The 7450-nt window shown below is 45.3% G+C and overlaps 1 long non-coding RNA gene across 1 annotated transcript in view; it reads right to left on the bottom strand.

The window, feature by feature from the left end:
* Positions 1-7450, bottom strand: part of LOC134758123 (uncharacterized) — a 30208-nt gene that overhangs the window by 11981 nt on the left and 10777 nt on the right. The window contains exon 2 of the long non-coding RNA XR_010133026.1: positions 4960-5078. This is a non-coding gene — a long non-coding RNA (uncharacterized lncRNA). The remainder of the gene's footprint in view (positions 1-4959; positions 5079-7450) is intronic.

The following is a 7450-nucleotide window of genomic DNA, read 5'->3' as shown; positions in this document are numbered from 1 at the left end:
TTTCTGGCTTCACGAACAATTTCTCTCTCCTCGGCTCATGGGGCAGTATGAAGGCATGTGGCCCCAGACATATATTTCTCAGCCTGAGTGCATCTGGGGCTTTTTGGTGTCTGCTGGGTGATTGGCAGACATCTGCAGACTCAGAAGCTTTATGAATGGTTAGTGGCCAAGCAAACCTCCATCCCTGCAGAGGTGCCCTGTCCCAAGAGCCCTGCGGTAGAACTCAGCCACCTCCTCTAGTGTGACCTGGGACAAGCACTTTCCCTCTGGTTCTCTTTCCAACCTGTCCATGAGAGTGAACTACACCATTTATGATTCCCTGATTCAGATGCAAGTTCACCCTAGCTTACTTTGGCACCTAGTTTTATTTTACCTCAAAAAACCCCAAGGATCAAGTTTGACCTGAGAACAGTGAGGACAAGTGTGGTTCTGGTCACTGGCCCAGAGGAGAAGCCTGCACACCCCCCTTCCTGTTCCTGGGTGGCAGTGGGGAGAGCATGTGGAGTTGAGCCTGTCCCCAGGGCCATGGGCCCACTTGTTGGGCAGCCGTGTCCCTTGGCAGTGCCTTTGCAGCAGGCTCCGAGCACGTGCTGGGAAGCCATGGGAGCTGACCACCCAGCACCCCACAGAGAGCCTCAGAAAGGCACAGCACCCTCTGCCAGCTGCATGGCCTTTCAGCTCAGGTTTCCTTTGAAAATGACTTTAAAGGACTTGCCAGCTCGAGGCCTCAACTCACCCTGCTCTTTGAAAAGGGAGAAAATGATCCCTCTGCTCCCATAGAAACTTGGCAGGAGAACTTACAAAACAGACAGCTTCAGGAATGACAATTCACAGGCCTAAGGGAAGCTGGCCCCAGGGTCCCTTTGCTCCCAGAGTACCTCCAAGTTTGTTTGCATTTCATTACTGTTTAATAGAGAGATGGAGGGGCGAGGGCAGATAGCGTGGGTGGCCATTTAAACAAAAGGGAAGATCAAAGAGTGAGTAACTGCAGCCAATTGACAATCAATAATAACTAAAAAGAAAAGTCTCTAAGCAGATAAGCCAGGGCAAAGGGAATATAAAATGTTTACTAAAAAGCAAGATGTAAATGCAGCTTTTCGCCCATACATGGAATATGCGTGATGTTCTGCACTGTGGGATTTTTTAGAGGATAGGTTTCTGAGGATCAGTGTGATGAGGATGTGTAAGGGGTAATCCCAGAGAAGCGGGGTGGTTAGAATTATGCAGAGCTATTTAGTAGTTGGAAGGGATGGGGTGGTAAGATCACCCAGCTCAAATCTTGCATCTGACCCATGAAAGGATTGAGGCAGGAGGGGTGAAGGCATTTTCCTATTGCCGCCCAGAGCCTGGGGTGGAGAGTGGAGAACAGGCTCCTGCTCTTTACACAACCCTAAGGGAAGGAAAACCAGAGGCAAATGTTCCATTTTAATTTTTAATATTTATTTATTTATTATTATTTTATTTTTCTTAGAGATGGAGTCTTGCTCTGTCACTCAGGCTGGGGTGCGGCAATGGCACCGTCATAGCTCACTTGAACTCCTGAGCTCAAGCAATCCTCCTGCCTCAGCCTCCAGAGTAGCTGGAACTACAGGGGCACACCACCATGCCTGGTTGCAAATGTTCCGTTTTAGACATGGGGAAATGGAGGCAGGAACTAGTCCAAGGTCCCGCAGCTAAAGGTGTCCGGGTAGGCTGAGTTCGCACAATGGTTGTCATTAGAACTTTAATCAGTTCAATCCAATTGTTAGGCCTCAGGCTTCTTGGAGAAATGAGCTATTCTCTTTGAAATCTGGGTTTCCATTTTCTCTCTCTGTCTCACTCATAGTAATAATTAATAATAAGGCTGGTCACGGTGGCTCACCCCTGTAATCCCAGCACTTTGGGAGGCCGAGGCAGATGGATGACTTGAGGTCAGGAGTTCGAGACCAGCCTGGCCAACATGGCGAAACCCTGTCTCTACTAAAAATACAAAAATTAGGCTTGGTAGCGCATGCCTGTAATCCCAGCTACTAGGGAGGCTGAGGCAGGAGAATTGCTTGAACCCAGGGGGTGGAGGTTACAATGAGCCAAGATCGTGCCACTGCACTCTAGCCTGGGCAACAGAGTGAGACTCTGTTTCAAAAAAAAAATTAATAATAATAATAAGTTGTCATGTATTCTATCAGAGACATGCATTGGTAAGCACTAAGAGAATTAGAATGACGAATAGGAGCAGAGAAAAGCTGACCCCTGAAGAGTAGTTGGGCCACATTAACGGCAAAGCTCCAGAATGAGGTCTGCAGAACTAGGGTGACCTTTCAGGATCTAGTTCTATGAAGCTTATAATTGTGTGGGGGTTTCTAGTCTTAGATTTCTAGGATAACCCATCCCTCTTATAACCACTGTATAATGGGGTCACTGCCTTCATTTCTACACCACTGCCGTTACTTGGACTGGCTTGTATGAGTCTATTTCCTGGAACCAAAGGAGCATAATTTACACACAGATAGCCATGCTTCTGGGGAGTCTGCCATTAGAAGGACCCTTACGCTTCACAGATACCCATGCTTCTGGGGAGTCTGCCATTAGAAGGACCCTTACATTTCACAGATAGCCGTGCTTCTGGGGAGTCTGCCATTAGAAGGACCCTTACGCTTCACAGATAGCCATGCTTCTGGGGAGTTTGCCATTAGAAGGACCCTTACACTTCTTTGACTAGGCCCAAGCTTCTCTGTAGTGGAGGCCAAGGCATGCTGTAATCCCTCCAAGGTAAGAAACAAAATGTCATTTACCCAAAATACTGTACCCAGTTGGAAAGTGAATGTTCCTCCCATCCCAGAGCAGAGATAGGAAGCTTCAAAACAGTACACAGAAGCCCAGCCCTACCATGGGAAAGCTGCCCATTACATGAAATATAGCATCCAGGGCCTGCCTCCAAAGAAGAGAAAGCTTCAGCACTCACTAAGAAAGTGGCCTTCTCTCATTCCCTATGATTCATGGGAGAAAAAAAGAAAAAAGATTAACACAAAAAAGTGGCCTTCTAGAAAGACAGATGCCCAGGCAGGAGGACTTTGGAGTCTAGGAAAGAGACCTAGTGGGGTTTACAGCTCCTGAGTACTACATTGCTCCCAAACCTTTGGGGTCTAGCCCCTTATTAAATGAGGCTGACTCATTTAACCCCAGATGACAGCTGCTCAACATATCTAAGAGATGAGTTTCCTGGGTCTTTCTTTCCCTTTAGGACCCCAAGAAGGCAGGTTGGTTATGTACATACATATGGAGTTGGGATCACAGAATATTGTAACTGGAGAGAGCTTAGTGATAATAATTCTTCCATAGGCAAGGAAACCAGGCCTGAAAAGAAAGGTGACATGCTTAAGGTCACACCAAGAATTCTTATCAAACATCACCTGACTCCCAGTAAGGTTTGTAACGTGGTTCCAGCCCTCAAAGGTTCGTAGTCAAAATCACAAAACAAAACATAGACATATATGGAAGGAAAATTACAAGGAAACACCAAAATATATAAAACTATGGCTAATAAATGATGTTCCTCAATGAAAACATATAGGCACAGGGAGGGAAACATCACACACTGGGTCCTGTCGGGAGCTGGGGGCTCGGGGAGGGATAGCATTAGGAGAAATACCTAATGTAGATGATAGGTTGGTGGGTGCAGCAAACCACCATGGCACATGTATACCCATATAACAAAGCTGCTCACTCTGCATATGTATCCCAGAACTTAAGGTATACTAAAAAACTGACGTTCCTATGGATTCTGCATATCTTGAGAAGGGGCATGTTCAGAATGGCAAATTGTCCATTCACGGCAGTACAAGGTGGACAGCCATGTTGAGCTGGTGGCCCATGGAGAGGCTCTCTCAGGGTTCTCATGTGTCACCCATTTGTTCTGTGGAACTTCAGTGCCTCCTTCCATCTGGACAGAGCTGTCCTTTGATGTCACCAGTAGGAGTCACCTCTAGCGGTGTAATTAGTTTGCCAAGGCTGCTGAAACAAAGTACCACCAGCTGAAATGGCTTAAACCATAGAATGTTATTGCCTCATGGTTCTGAAGGCTGGAAGTCCGAGATCAAGGTGTTGGCACTGTTGGTTTCTTTTGAGGGCTGTAAGGAAGAATCTGTTCCAGCCTTCTCTCCTACCTTCTGGTCATTTCCTGGCAATCTGGCACTCTTTGGCTGGTAGAAGCATCACCTCAATCTTTTCATCTTCACATGGTGTTTCTGTGTTTGTGTCTCTGTATCCAAAGTTCTTCCCTTTTTATGAGGTCATCACTTGTGTTAGATGAAGGCCTACTCTAATGATCTCAACTTAACTAATTATATCTGCAACGACCCTGTTTCCAAATAAGGTCACATTCTAAGGTACTAGAAGTTAGGACTTCAACGTATGAATTTTGTGGGGACATGATACAATTCAACAGAGGCTGTTTATGGGAAGAAAGATGAGGAAAAATGCTCTCAGAAAAGGCACCACCCTAGCTTCTCGTTTTCACTTTCTTCTCGCTGTCAGAGACTCAGGGAATTGAGATTTGGAGAGCCTTCTCATTGCCAGTAGGCTTTACACTCATGGTCTCAATTACCCTCATGACAACTCACTGAAGTGGGTTTGTCTTCCCTCTTTACAGATGAGGTGAATGGGGAACAAGAAGGTCATGGCACTCGGCTAAGATCAGGCAATACGTCTCTTTTTTCTTCTCTAGCTAGTTTTGTCTTTTATGTCACTGGTGGGTCTCTGTCCAAAAGAGCATGACAGAACAAAATAATTGTGCTCTGTGAATGACACACTTTGATCATGCAGATGGGAGAAAGCTGTAGATCTAGGTAGGTCTTTAAGAAATAGGAATCACCAAGAACTTACATACCAGACCATCATGGGCTTGATAAAAACCTCTTAACAAGAACTGGAGACTATTATAGTTAATCATGTCTTGAATTATCATGGAGTATTTGAGCTTACCCCACTGATGGTCTCATCCAGCAGTTCTGTACCATAGGGAGCTTTCAGACATTCTGCTCCTTGCTCTCCAGATGATTCTGACTTAGAACCAGTGGTAAGAATTCTGATCGAATCCAACTCTATCATAAAGGAAAGGAAGCCAAGTGACATTAAGCAAAGAAATTCTATAAGGACTAGGACACAGCTCCCCCAAGGCCTATGCCAGTATTAGTTCCTTGGAAATAATACTACCATGATTTCCTATTTCCAGAAACCTCAGTGCTGCCACTAAATGGTTACCTTCTTCATATACATTCATGTATCTGATTACTTCTTTGACAGAACCCTGGCGGGGGGAACCTTATATCAATGAACAGGAATTATAAACAGGAAGAACTCAGCTTGATAGAATAAAGGATTTCCTGTGTCTAAAGATGAAACGGGCTTTGGATGAGCATCTGAACTCACCACTGAAGGTGATTTAAGCTTAAGATGTGTGGTGAGTTGGCAGCAATCTTGGCTTGCAGGGAGGGTTGGATTAAATGACTCTAAGGTCCCTTTCAAACTTGAGATTACACAAGATCCTACCCCATTTAGAAACTGATTTTAATCATGGCGAGGGATTCAGAGTGTGTGTTTCCTCCTAGGAGTCTCAGGACAGCAGGGCCATGGAAGTCTGGGGGCCATTTGCGGGGGGTTGTAACCTGTAACCTGTGACCTGTAACCTGAATTGCCCTGCACTCCAGGGACCAAGTTGTGTCTTTCTTTGTTTTTTGTTTGTGTTTTTTTCCCCTAACGTACAGAGGCTTACAGTTTCATACATATCATTTTCTAATAGTGAGGCTATAATCTATCTCCCATCATTTCTACCTGGTGCACCCTATTCTTCAGTCACATGGAGAAGCTCACCATTTCCCAAACCTGTGAGGCTTCAGTGTCTTTGCAAACACCAAGACCCCTGCCTAGCAAGTCTCTTTTCTCCATTTACCCTCCCTTCAGTCCCTCTCTTCTTCCAGCCTGTGAATTTCTTCAGCCTGAACAACTGTGAGCACCTGTACAGGTTTGCTGAGTGACGGAGTAAAGGAGTGAGTGCGTGATTAAGGGTTCCTGCTGGTCCCTGCTTTCTCTGAGGCTGTTCTACTGGTGCATTCTAGCAAATAGCCACAAGGTGGCAGGGTAGACCAAGCAGTGAAGGCTGCAGGTGCCACTTTTTCTGGCTCCAGGGAAGCAGGAAGGTATAAACGGGGCCAGTGCTATTTTTTGAGTTGGTCTCCTATGCCTTTGTACCTATTCTCTTTCTAAATTCTCTTCGTCATCTCAGCATAGCCATTTAACAGAACTGACTGAGGGACTCTGGCCCCAAAATCTTTCTTTCGGAGATCTACTTGAATGTGTGTAAAGTTCCACTCTGAATCATTCCTTTGGGGATCAGGAATTTCTAGCTCTTCTCGAAAAGGTAAGGGGTTACATCTCAATTCTTGGGCAAAAGAGGCCAATTCCTAGTAGAACTGTGGAGAGAGGCAGGGATTTATGGTATGACACTAATCTAGTGTCTAGTATAACAAACTTTACAAATCACAAAAGGCTTTCATCTCCAAGGGTTCACTTAATCCTCACCACAATCTCGCCAGTTAAGGAAGCAAGATATCCCATTTGGCAAGTGACAAAACTGAGGTTCGGAAAGGAGAGCCTAAGAACATCTGGCTAGTGGGTGAGGGCCGAGAACAGACCATTTGCCTTCTGACTTGCTGTCAGACACTCAGCTAGCACAGGCAGTAACTTTGTGTGTCAGTGGGTGAATTAACAAAAAGGTACACCTATCTTTGTGAGGCAGGAGAATAGGGTCTGGAGACAGAGAACCTAAGGCCAATTTGCACTGGTTTCCTAGAACTGAATAAAAAGGAAAACCCCATCTCTCCACACCCAAGTAACAAAAGGATCCGAGGCTACTCCCTTTGCAACTTGCTCCCCCCACCCCTCCTGCTTTTCTGCCTTGCAAATTAAAAATGAAAGTACCTCTGATTGGTCCCCTCCTGCAACCAATCAGACTGATTGTAGGCCTAGTCTTCACTTGCATAGGGGTGTAACTTTGTAATTTCACGTTAGCCTCTGATTGGTCACCTTCCATGTCCAATCAGATTGGTTGTGAGCCACTACTTCATTTACATAGGGTGTGAACCAAGTAATCAACGGGAAGCTTCTAGAGGGTATCTAAAGCCCAGAAAATTCTGTAACCAGCGTTCTTGGGGTGCTTGCTCAAGCCCACTGCCACTCTGTGGAGTATACTTTCGTTTCAATAAATCTATGCTCTCTTTGCTTTATTCTTTCATAGCTTTGTTTGTGCATTTTGTCCAATTCTTTGTTCAAAATGCCAAGAACCTGGACACCCTCCACTGGTAACATTTGTGTACCCTTGAGCACAGCTTTTTCAACTCACAACAGTGTAAGGAGAAAATTTAGGCTTTTAGGGTTGGTATTCTCTTAGGGTCAAAATTGTAAATTCTGGGAGTAG

The sequence above is a fragment of the Gorilla gorilla genome, chromosome 2 (genome assembly GCF_029281585.2).
Source record: "Gorilla gorilla gorilla isolate KB3781 chromosome 2, NHGRI_mGorGor1-v2.1_pri, whole genome shotgun sequence".
NCBI lineage: Eukaryota > Metazoa > Chordata > Mammalia > Primates > Hominidae > Gorilla > Gorilla gorilla.
This window is presented reverse-complemented; position numbering and strand designations above follow the sequence as displayed.